General features: G+C 44.6%; 1 protein-coding gene and 1 pseudogene across 3 annotated transcripts in view; one reads left to right on the forward strand and one right to left on the reverse strand.

Annotated features, from left to right (window-relative positions):
• Tiam2 (T cell lymphoma invasion and metastasis 2) overlaps positions 1–12,797 on the forward strand; it is a 191,810-nt gene that overhangs the window by 131,192 nt on the left and 47,821 nt on the right. The gene's annotated exons all lie outside the window — the stretch shown is intronic.
• On the reverse strand, positions 3,141–3,657 carry LOC110312491 (annotated as a pseudogene).

A 12,797-nucleotide genomic window follows, 5' to 3' on the forward strand; every position in this document is an offset into this window, starting at 1 on the left:
GCCAGAGGTTCATTTAGCAGGAGGGAAATAGAGGCCAGTGTTCCTGCTACTTGGGCTTACAACCAGTCCTTCCCAGACACAAAAGGTAGCTATGGCCAGAGGTGTTAGTGCAGCCCCCAAGCCCATTTTGAATCAGTTCTTTTGAGTTGGTATCTGAGTGGTGGAGAGTTTTAAGCTACCAAAAGAGCTACTTAGATGTAAATTTGTTCCCCCTCCCACACACACACACACACACACACACAGAGAGAGAGAGAGAGAGAGAGAGAGAGAGAGAGAGAGAGAGAGAGAGAGACTGAGACTCTGACTATAAATAATTTCCCAGAATCCAGGCTGGCTGGTCAGCCTCTCACAGGCTCAGCCTGGGTTACAGGTCTGCTCTATGGGCAACTCACACCACTCTTCTGAGTTCCCCCTCCCCCAACAGTTCTGAAGTTGTCAGTATCATCACTTTTCTGCAATGTTGATGCATGCACATACCATAAAATGCTACAGTATAAAAGGCTAAAAGTGGAGCTGGAGAGATGGCTCAGTGGATAAGAATGCTGGCTGCTTTCCCAGAGGTCCTGAGTTCAATACCCAGCAACATGGTGGCTTCCTTACAACCATCTGTAATGGGATACCTTCTTCTGATATGTCTGAAGACAGTGACAGTGTACTCATATGCATAAAATAAATAAGTACATCTTTTTAAAAAAGTGATGGCTAAGTCCTCTGAAGCTGTGGGTACAGTGGTTAAAGGCATGGGTATTAGCTGAAGAGCCTATATGCAAGAACTGGTTCTGGGCTCACTCATTTATTTGCTGTGTGTGCCCCAGAACATCAATTAACCTCTCTGATTAGTTTTAGAAACTATAAAATGGTCTAAGACTTTTATGAATTAATCGCCTGATACTTGGGAAGTACTAATAGTGCCTACTACATAGGAAGACTAAAAAACTATGTCTGTTAAACAAGTAGATAAGTTTCTCTTGCCATGTCTGTAGCATTGAGCTTTTCTTCCAAGGATAATTCTTGGTTTCTTTCTCCTGCTGACCTGGCGAAGTTTCTCCATACACTGGGGAGCATGCTGGGATACTTTCCTGCTTTGGGGATTACAGGGACGCTTGCACCTGGATTTGGGGGTGCTGGGGCTAGAATCCGGGCTTCATGCATGCATGCTCTGTTAACTGAGCCACATCTTTAACCTTCTGTCTTCTGTTCTGCATTGTTTTGGTTATGGCAGAAAAATGGTCAGTATTAGATGTCTATTCTCTAATTAGCTGAATTGTGAATATGGGGGGAGGGATTCTGTGGTTAAGGTTCTTCAAATAAGGAAAGACTCCTGCGTAGCCCCACTGGTGTCACAAGGACTGTCTTAGGGAGGCAGAAGAGTCTGAGTCGGAGAATAATGTAATGTGGGGCCATGAGCCAAGGACTGCTTGAGACGTCTAACAGGGACTGAAGGAATAGATTCTCTGTCTCCAGGGGGGGGCTCACTTTACTCTCTGATGGAGGTCTCATCTCCAGGCTGCATGAGAGTCAGTTTGTTTTATGTGACATGCCCTGGCAGTCATACAAAGTTTAACATACAGTCCTACTTTTGTGATTCTGTGGTAGGAGATGGATGTGGGAGATCTTCACCATCTACAATTAGAGTACTCACATCATTCTCACAGACAACTTACTGTTTAAAAGTATGGCTGACCCCAAGAACAGTAACATTGTAACAATGTGGAGAAACTGACTGATACACTGTCTGTCTTTTAGCATCAATATATCACTGGGCATGTAAGTATAACCACCCAGTGATTACTTAGTTGAATACACAAGATACACGTGCCTGTTATACATCCTAAGGGTTTATTTCAAGTGCAGAGCACCATACTTGTAGCCAAGAAGGGAATCCTGGCTTTGTGTATTGCATGAGATCAAATCCATGATGAAAATACTTTGGCTCAGAGGGGTTCTTGTTTAAGCCTTGAAGTTGGGGGCTGAACTTCCGTGCTTCGTCCTGAATTCAGGGATCTCTGTTTAGGTTCATGAAATGAGACATGTGACTTCCTATCATAGTAGAGAGACATCCACCGTCCCTGCTGAGAAACCAGTGTCACCAGAAAAATAGACCACCCCTGTGTCATTTATTTGATTTTTTTAAATGACAATGATTTGCTAGGTAGTCTAGGCTGACCTTGAACTTGAGATCCTTCTGTGCCCCTCCCCAAGTGTGGCCAGAATTACAGGTGCTTGCTACCATGCCCAACCCACTTTCCTTTTGTCTTCTTCTTCTTGTATCCTTCGTGTATTTATTTTACCATAGTGTGTGTTTGCTGAGTGATAGGGCCTGCTGGAGGAGCATTGGAAAGTGAAACAATGAGCTGAGCTGATGAAAAATCCTTACCTACTGGGAGTCTGGCTGTGTCTCAAACCCAGGGAAACAGAGAACAAGTAAACATATTGCAAGAAATTGTAAGAAATATGAAGGAACAGAGGATGGCCAGGGCAAGAGGGACAAGGTCAGGGATGAAGGAAGGCACTGGTGACCTGCTTAGTTTTTTTTGTCAACTTAACACAAGCTAGAGTCTTCTGAGAACACAGAAACTCAACTGACAAAATAAGATTGGCCTGTAGGCTAGTTTGTAGAACACTTTCTTGATTGATGATTGCTGGGAGAGGGCTTAGCTCACTGTGGGTGGTGTCGCCATTAGGCTGGTGGTCCTGGTTTTCTATAAGCAAACAGGCTAAACAAGCCATGACGAGGAAGCCAGTAAGCAGCATCCCTCCATGGCCTCTGCATCAGTTCCTGCCTCCTGGTTTCTGCCTGACTTCCCTCAGTGATGGACTAGAAGCTGAGAGTTATAAGATGAAATAAGCCCTTTCTTCCATTTAATTATTGGTGAGGTTGGGTGAGGGGGATAATCAGTAAGCTTTGGAGTTGCAGTTGCACCACATCGGTTCCTCTCACTTCAGACAGTTCAGTTATGCTCTTTTATAATGGATTCCTGATGCAGTATGAGTCAGCTATAATTATTTATACATTGTCTACTCCTATGTAAATCGATTCCAGTTTTCTTTTTTCTTTCTTTTTTTTTTCTCTTTTTTTATTTTTTATTTTTATTTTTTTTTTTGACAGTCTCAAGTTTTTATTCAGTGGGTCTCTGTGTCTAGAAGACAGTGTTGGGCCTCTTGGTGGTGAAGCGTGGCTTGTGCTGGCGCCGCAATACGTGGTGGGGCAGTGGGAATTTGATCTTGGAGTTGTGGAGCTGCTTGACAGCTGGCTGGCGGCACTTGCCAGCTGCAATCTCTTCCACCTTCATGATCTGGATGGAGTGGGCACGGGCACGGTGTCGGGCACCCATGTCTCGGTAGCACTGTATGACTGCACCAGCCAGTGGTCAGGTCCCGGTACTCCCGGTACATGTTGTGTGTGCCACTGCGGGAGTCATAGCGCAGCCAGATGAGCAGGGGTGACTTCTCAAACACCTGCCCGCAGTACACAATCTCCCTGGATGACTTCTTCATTTTCTTCAGCTGCGACACAAAGTACCAGAAGCAGGACTTGGCCACCACATGGTTGGGTGCAAAGATTCGCATACGGTACAGTGGTGGTGTGTGGCATTTTGGGGTTGGCAAGCAACGCCCCACCACCTTGTACTCCCAAAGCGTGCCCGAGGCCTTCATGGCACTGCGCGCTCGTTCGCCGCCAGTCACAAAAGGAAGCTCCAGTTTTCATCTTTGTTTTCTCTCTTGGTCTTCGGCATTTTTGACTTTGTGACTTGGTGGTAGCCTTGAGTTAATTCATTTGGAAATAGTTTTAGAACATTGTATTGTGAGTCTACTGCCAAAAGCTCTGGCCAATTGACCCCAGAGCAGGGAGAAGAACTCCAGCAAAGTTTCTGGAAGAGCAGGGTACCTGCCCCTGGTCTCCGAAAGGCTGGCTTGTGGAAACTGGAGTTCCCAGGGATACTCTGATGTCATCAGCTGCTAAGTGCTGGCTGGCCCTGGCTGCTTTCCCTTTCTCCTAGCAAGTCTCACTCTCCGGCTGCCATTCATGTGTCTAATTCGGACTTTCATGTTTCTGTTGAATAACAAGCATGTCAGACTTCTCTGCTGTCTGGGCATATTTGTATAGCACAGTTAGCACAGTTCTTTGAGTGTTTGCTGAATCTATCATGTGTGTATGTAATGTATGTTTTCATTCGAGTGTTTGTGCATATGATAGATGTCTTCCATGCTCACTTCTTCACCTTATCTTTTGAGGCTAAATTTGAATCTTGCTGATTCAGCTAGTTTGGTTGGCTTAGCAAGCTTCCAGGGATCCACCTCTTCCTTCCCTTCCAACCCCAACACCCGTGCTGGGATTACAGCCGCACAAATCTCCATCCAGCTCGATGTAGGTCCCCGGGAATCTGAACTTGGGTCCTCATGCTGTGGCAAACAGTTTACTGATTGAACCATCTCCTTAGCCCCTAAATTTCATCATTTTTACTTTATAAACATAACAAGCAAAGGGAGCTTCAGATGAGAAGCTTTGACATCTTGATCCGAATATCGGTCACCAGGTTGCTTGGCCACCGAACATTTAGTCACAAGGTAGGTCGTGATCTTCTATAGGTCTGAATGTATTCTCCTGGGGAGGTGGGAGATTACAACCACATTTTTTTGGGGGAGGGGGGGAACAGGTTTAAATGGTGAGGTATGAATAAAAATGGTTGCTTGTGTTTCTTTAGGTCGGTGGAATGGAAGTTTATAGAAACTGTCTTGCCTGCCCTGCTTCTGTTTAAGGACTGCGTTGCCTTCTGTAAGAAGTAGGGAGCTGCCTGCAGGCTATGGAGAGAGATCACAAGCTCTTAATGTTTTCAGCTCCCAGAGCATCCGGGTTGCCTCCCTGCCATAGGAGTCACTGTTTACTGCCTTGCAAAGTTGTTGTATGTGTGATTGCTGTCATTTGCCTATGACCCAAAAACTCTTGGCAATGGTAACTTGGCAATGGTAACTCTTGGCAATGGGCGGGGGGGGGGGGGGGGTTATGAGAGGCTTAAGGCATAGCAGCTTGTGCTACAATTGCAGAGTCACCACAGTGTGTAAGCTATTGAGAGACAGGACAGCTTTGAAGACTTTCTTTTTAAAATTTAATTTTTATTTGTATTGTATGCTGTGTTTGTATATGTATGTATGTATGTATGTATGTATGTGAGAGAGAATATGTATGCATGGTGTGTGTGTGTGTGCACACGTGTGCGCGCGTGTGTGTGTGTGAAAAAGAGAGAGAGAAAGGAGGGGAGAGGTATGTTTGGGTACCCCAGAAAGCAGAAGTAAATATTAAAAGGACTCTGTTACCATGAAGTTAAGGCATTGCTGATGCGAGAGGCTTATCAGGGGTGGTTGCCAAAAAGAGTCCTTGGAGCACACACCAAGCCTTCCAGATTTGTCAATCCAGTGTGATGAAATAGTGGGGAGTTGACCTCAGAGCATCTGCAGTTAATTGCATGCTCACAGGAGGGACTCCAGGCTGGCTCGTGGCTGTGCTTGGCAGAGAGTCAGATGGTCAGGTCATGACTCTGCCAGCAGCTATCCTGGGAGCCAATGCTGTCTGGACTTGCTGCTTTTCATGTCTGCCCCATGGTTTCTGCCTTATCATAGACAAACCCCAAACCACACCTAGAAGGGGCATTGGCTTCCCATCTCCAGGGTGGATCAGTTTTGAGCATGCGTTTGCTATTGGCATGTTGAGCATTGTTAAATTGCTGGCAACAGCATTTACAAAGGGCTATGGTTCTGAGCAAGGATACTTGGTTCCAGTCCCTGGCCTTGTTATATGTGGCCTTAGGCACGCCCTCTATTTCCTGTCTCATCCCGTCTTAAGACGAGGCTTGGGGAAGCTAATTAGGGCTTTTTCTTTTTCTCTAATGTTCACTTATGGCGGAATGTAAGTGTAACGTTCATTTCTATCACAATGCCCATGTCTTGTGAAAGTTTACAAAGTCAAAAAAGGAAAAAAAAAGCATTAGTTTTCTGGTGTTGCTGCAAATCCCATCTCTTTAAATAGAGGCAGGTCCCGGCTGCTGGGAGAGGTGTGGGTTAAGACTGTGCTAATAGCAGGCTGTCTCCATGCAAAGTTCACACGGGGGCCCCAGGGGCTCTAATTATCCTCCGCTCAGTCTGGTGGAGCAGAGACATGTTATTATCTTACTCTGGGTAAATCAAGGCAGAGGCCCATGATGCCATTGGTAACTTGAACAAGGTCACAGTCAGTCTTAGAGGATACCATTTAGCTGTTCTCCGTCAGGGTGGAAAGTACTTGCATTTTTCACAACTTTTATGGCAGATATAACATAAATCTCAGACTGAATTTGCCCTTTGGTGCAGCAGATTCAGAGACTGTCAGCTCTTGTCATAGTCCCATTTTATCTGGGGCTAAGGATGACAGTTAGGAGCCGCCTGCCTGGTGGTGGTGGGCTTTCTCCTCTTGGCTGAGGTGTTGGGGATCCCATTGTTCACAGTGAGAGTTCTCCAGTATTCTTTCTTGTGTTGTTTTGAGGGTTCGTAGTGATCTTCACTAACCCCGTGATGATGCGGCCATATTTCCTGTGACTTGGTCTCAAGATTCCCTTACAGTAGAGTCAGATTGTCAGTCCAAATTTGTTTCCTGTACGGTCCGCATGGGCTTATAACCATCCTCTGAGAATATGTTGTGTGGTTTACTTTTAAAGCATACGCTTCTGTGATTTTTCGGATCTTCATGAAGTTGTGTGGCTGTATCTGCTATCTGTTTATTTCCACATTTGTGTCACCTCAGAAAAGAAGCCCTGAGCCCCCTAGACGTCAGCTCAGCCCTGTTTTCATCCTTCCTTCCAGGAAGTCATGGTGTGTAAATGGAGTCACTCAGTGTGTAGCCTGCCAGGCCTGATCTCTTCAGTGCCATGACATGTTTGCCCTCTTCTCCCTAATGTAGCGTTTTCTAGGTTAACTTATATTTAAGCATCCATCAGCCTTTCACTACTCTCCAGAGCAGAATAACACTCCATTTTACCCTGTTTTATGCAGCAAAATAGTGGCTCCTGCTGGAATGGGCATTCATTGTCTCCCCCCACCCCCAAGCACAGCTCCGTCGGCTACATATATTTTTGCTAGGCTGCTTTCCCGGGATCTTTCAGTAAAACTCCAGATCACTAGTTTTGAAAGCCTTGAACATAAAATCCATTTTATTAAGATTCTTTAGGGCTGGAACGATGGCTCAGTCACCTACCATACATAAAACCCTTCCATATAAAGTAGGCATGCCTCACATCTGTAATCATGGCTGCTCTGGGCTCTATGAATCCCAGCTGGGAGATAGGGGGAGGGAGCGAAAGAGGGAAGGGAGAATGAATCTCTTGAGTGGCTGGAATATGTGCTGTCTGTCTGTCATTTGCCCCTGACATAATTGTCACTTGGCCCTTTTTTCAGAGGGATTCACTGTCTGGTGGGGTTAAGTGTACTTTAGGAATCTTTCCTTCATTTCCCATTCCCCTTTTCTTTGGGCGTGGGCTAACAACCCACAATTCCCAAGTCATAGTCATAGCCGTCCTGGAGGACAAGGTTGTCCTCTGAGGGAAAGTGGCTTCCTCCTCAGCTCTCTCTGTTGTCCTTCTAAAGATGCCTGTGTGTGTTGTACCAGGCATGGTGGTAGCTAGCTGCCATTGCTCCCCTGAAAACATTGGTCTCACTTCTTCTCTATGACTCTGAGGAGATTTGTCACTAGACAATTGGCTCAGATCATGGTAGCCTGCTATCAAGGACCATTTATTACCTGCGTTTTTTTTCTTCTGTGCATCACCAGCTCTTGCTACATTGAACCTCTGGTTCAGTAGGCTTCTCGGGAGTTTCATAAAGTTTACATTTTTCTGGCAGGATATGTATGTAGTGATAGAATCGATTTTCTCTGCAAGCTTTATGATGGCATTCAAATGGCTGCTTTGAATGTCTTAGACACGGAATAATAATGAGCATTAAAATGGAAGGCCCGGGAGATGGTTTAGTTGGAAAAGTGCTTACCGTACAAGCATGATAACATTCTGATCTCTAGGACCCATGTTAAGCAAACAAACAACTAGCCATAGTGCTATATGCTTGTAATTCCTGTGATGGGGTGGCAAAGACAGGCCAATTCCTGTGGTTAACTGGTCAACCAGCCTGGCTTACTTGGAAAATTCCAGGCTAGTGAGAGATTCCTTCTTCAAAAACAAACTAGATATTATCCCAAAGAATGATATCTCAAGTTTAATTTCAGGCCTCTATACTCATGTGTACCTTCCCTGCACAAGCATAAGCACGCGTACCCCCCCCCCCACACACACACACAGAGAGAGAGAGAGAGAGAGAGAGAGAGAGAGAGAGAGAGAGAGTTGTATTTGGACTAGTAGATTGATTTTTTTTGTTGTTGTTTGCTTGGGTTTTTTGTTTTTTTTTGTTTGTTTTTTTGTTTGTTTTTTTGAGACAGGGTTTCTCTGTATAGCCCTGGCTGTCCTGGAACTCACTTTGTAGACCAGGCTGGCCTTAAACTCAGAAATCCGCCTGCCTCTGCCTCCCAAGTGCTGGGATTAAAGGCGTGCGCCACTACCGCCTGGCATAGATTGATTTTTTGTGTGTGTGTAATGATAATGTATGGTATTAAATAATGATCTTTTGGTTGAGTAGTCAGGTCCCCCAACCTTGAAAGGAGTCAGTCCTATCATTTTCTCAGTCTCTGAAGTGTCTATTTGTGATTTCAGTTAAGCGTCTTATTTTCATTTTGTTTCTCTGACAATTAAGGAGTAATATTTGCCTTGATGACAGCACAGCAAGCTGTCCTTGGTAAGAGGTGCCACAGGCCATTGCCCTTTAATGTAAAAAACATGAATAGAACTTAGGGAAACCGAAATTAGCTAAGAATAACCACTGTTATACAAAGCTCACAGATTTCAAATTCAAATGGAGGAACTTCTCAGGGCTCTTTGCAAGTGGACTTCATGTTTTCTGTGTTCCTTGTGCTGCCATTTCATATGTGAAGTTAATGGGCAGCTGTATGATAATTCGTGTGACTCGGAGAACTGGGCGGGAGGGGGGGGTTAACTGTGTATGTACAAAGCACTGTTGTTCAGCTGGCTGACTTGATTTATTCAGTATATTGACTTCTCTTAAAATTGCATTTGTAATTAAGGTAGAAAAAAGCAAAAGATACACGGGATGAAGGAAATGAATGCGATAAGGATTCTGGGGTTCTTCTTTGGTTCTTTCTGAGCTCTTTATCAATTGAACTGTGTGGTGAAAGTTCCAAGAAACCAGAAAACTGTACAGATTAAGACATAGTCCACACACACAGTCAACCGAATGTCAGTAGAGAGAAAGAAGGATACATTAAAACATCAAGAATGGGGGTGGAGAGGTGGCCCAGCAGTTAAGAGCCCTTATGTGCTTCCACTGCCCACCACGTGACATTTGGAAGGTTTGTGGCTGTGGTTTTAACTATATTTTGTCTGGGGACGTGGCTGATGAGTCTCTTGCAGTCCTCTAAATTAATATCACATGTTACAGGTGGGCTTCATTGTATTAGTTAGTTTCTTGTGCCTATGTCAAAATACTGTAGCCACAAGTTTTATTTCCCAGCCTCTTTGTTCCCCAAAATTATGACTGACACTTAATATTTCATGAATAAATGTCTAAGCCAATAGTTTTGCCTTGTTCCCCAGATAGCTCATAACTTAATTATCCATTTATTCTAAGTCCTGTCGTGTAGTTAGCTACCTTTCCTCGGTTTCATGTAACCATCTCCTTCAGCATTCCAGGGCAAATCCCTCACACCTGAGTCTATCCCAGAAATCCTCACTATACCAGTGCTTCCACCGCCCTATTTTCCTGTCAATGTTCATAGGCCAATAGCCTTTCATTGACAAGTGGAGCTTCCACACATTGCATAAAAGATTCCCTCTACCAAATACCAGGGAAAGTAGCTTAAGGAAGGGGTTGTTTTGGCATAGAGTTAGAAGTGATCTAGCTGATCTTGGCATTGAAGGCAGGGTGGTTGGGGTGTGAGGCAGCTCATCCTATTACACCCACAGCTGGGCAGCAGAGACAAGGGATGCAGGTGCTCACTCGCCCTGCTTTTATACACTCTAGAGTCTCAGCCAATGGAGTGGTGCCAGCCACATTTACAGTGAGGCTTCTCACCTCCATTAACCTAATCTAGAATGTTTTTAGAAACATGTCCAGAGACTTGTCTCCTAAACAAATCTAGTTGATCATATTAGATCAAAAAATAGACCAAGTTGACAATATAAATCATTATATAAGTGAAGGAGAAAGCACAAATGAACTGAGCCAAGAATTAGCACCATTAATAAGTAAATGTCAACAAACTCTTTGAGGCTGCTGGGAATTTTGGCCTTTCCATTTTTTTTTCTTATGGCATTATTAGGGCAGACTATGAATTGTGTAGCTACCACTATGGTTTTTGTTTCAGCATAGTAGAAATACATTATTGAAAGAAGGCCTTTACGTATGACAGTATTACAATCAGTATACTATAGTATGCTTTGGAATGGTGGAGAGGGAAACTGTTCACTAGTAGTATGAGTCTTCAGGACTAAACGAAAGTTTCCATCTTCATGCCCTACCCTTCCTGCAGGTGACTTTCATCCCCACAGTGAGGCAGAGCTTGCCCAGTGCTATTAATACCATCTTAGTCCATATGTGTTGCTGCAGTTCCAGAGTCTGGGTCATTTCTAAGCAGAAATGCAATGGCTTATAGTTCTGGAAACTGAAGTCCAAGGTCAGGGCATTAGGTTTAGCCATTGACTCTACTGTGGCCTTGACTTCTGCATCCTCATGTGGCAGAAGGCAGAGAAGAGTGCACATACCTTGAGGCTCATGAATGCCATGTCCCAAGGACCTCATCAGATCCCTTCTCCTGGCACTTTCAGTGACAGCAAACTTCCAACACACAGATTCTGGGTTACACATTCACATTGCTGTGACTTCAATTATTAATTTTGCAAAAGTTTAAGCTAATAAGTATCCTACAATTTGCATTTCTTGTTTAGAGCATAGCGATTGATGTCCTCCGTCTAATTTTCAGTTGCTGGTTCTGAGATCCAGGGATCATGCTCAGACTTGTGGATGGCATGGATCATAGATCATTCTCACCTGGGACAGTTCTCTTGTCCTACACAGACTCCATCCAGGCTCCTTCAAGGCCAGAGCCAACATTCCTACCTGTCCTTGTAGCCCCAAGCAGCCTGGAACCTCCTTTGCCTGCTTGCTGCCACTTGGGAGATGTCTAAGGGATGGAAAGAATGGAAGCCCTACTCCTTTGCTACCTGGGATTATGGGATGGTACCAGCTAGGGTACAAGCTCCCTTCCAGTGTTTCCCATTCTACTGTTTCAGAGACTTCTTCCTTGTTCCCATCAAGGTGTGCATGAGGTATCGCTTCTTACAGGACAGGAAGTAAATGGAGAAAGTTACTTTCTTGCATATTAACTGCCACTGTCTTGCATACTAAATGTGCTAGATCAGATTTGGGAGTGATGTCATTGTAGACTTTGGATTAAAGCTACAAAGTATGTGAATGGGGCCGATCTTAACTTCAGCATTTTCCGGAGCTTCTATTTTTAAGTTGGTACCCAAGATTCTATTTTAACACAAGTCTTGCCCTTTAATTGTGAAGGACTCGAAGCTTCCAGTGGCACTAATGGGGCATGTGCTGACGCATCGCTCAGGAACACACTGAATTACTAGGTGTCCCATACCTAAAGCCTTGTGTTTTCTCTATTTGTCCATCAAGAACTGGAGGGCATATGGCATAGTGGAGAAGCAGTATTTTTCCATGACAGGCTGCATGGTGTGTCATCCACCTCTAGAGCATGCTACTGATAAAGGAGACAGGTAGTTGAGTCTGGTGTCAGCAGAGCTGTTTCTGATAATGAACCTGGTGCCTGGTGAAAGCTCAGTGCCTGGCACCCATCTGAATGACAGACTCTCTAAATCAAATGTGAAGGAGTAGACTATTTCTTAGCTCTCTGGACCTTTGATCCCTAGGCTGCCAGGGAGATGCTTTTGGTGGCCCACATTAAATGGAAGGTTTTTCAGTACTTGATTTCCACAAGGCACACCACGACAAGGGCAAATATTTGACACAAGCAAAAGTAGCTTGGTTGACAGGGTTTTAATTTGGCCACTTTCCATTATTATCATTATGGGTACTGTTCAGCCCTGGGTGGGCCGAAGCGTGTGCTTAGTGAGATCTTACATAAGCAGTGAAGAACCCCTCATCTATGTCACTGCGTGTGTCCTGATGAGAAGGCCCGGATAGGTTTTATAGGGGTAGATGGGTTTGTGTCTTTCCTTCCACTGTTCTTGCTTAGGATGTGGGCAGCCTGTGGGTGGGGCCATGGGCATACATACAGTGCTCAGCACACTTAAGCGGCTGTGTACATGAGCATTCAGATTTGACCTGCCTACACTCTTTTTATTGCTGTGTTTCATTTCTTCCAGAATGTACTTTCCCTCTATTTCTCCTCTAGAAACAACACAGGGGGCTTGCTCAATGCAGACTGCATAGGTTACTACTCAATTTGTTGCTGTGATCAGACTCCTTACCAAAGGAAGCCAGGGAAGGTTTGAAGCTGCTATCCATCTTGGTGGGAACGAACGGTTCAACTGAAAATGGCAGTTCAGGCTGAAAGAGAGGAAACTAGACGGGCGGAAGAAACAATGGAGTCTAGACAAGACTCTGATCAAGACTCAATTTAATATTTCCAGACACCCAGTTTATAAAGGAAGGGGGAGGGAACCCAATTTCCC

The sequence above is a fragment of the Mus caroli genome, chromosome 17 (genome assembly GCF_900094665.2).
Source record: "Mus caroli chromosome 17, CAROLI_EIJ_v1.1, whole genome shotgun sequence".
NCBI lineage: Eukaryota > Metazoa > Chordata > Mammalia > Rodentia > Muridae > Mus > Mus caroli.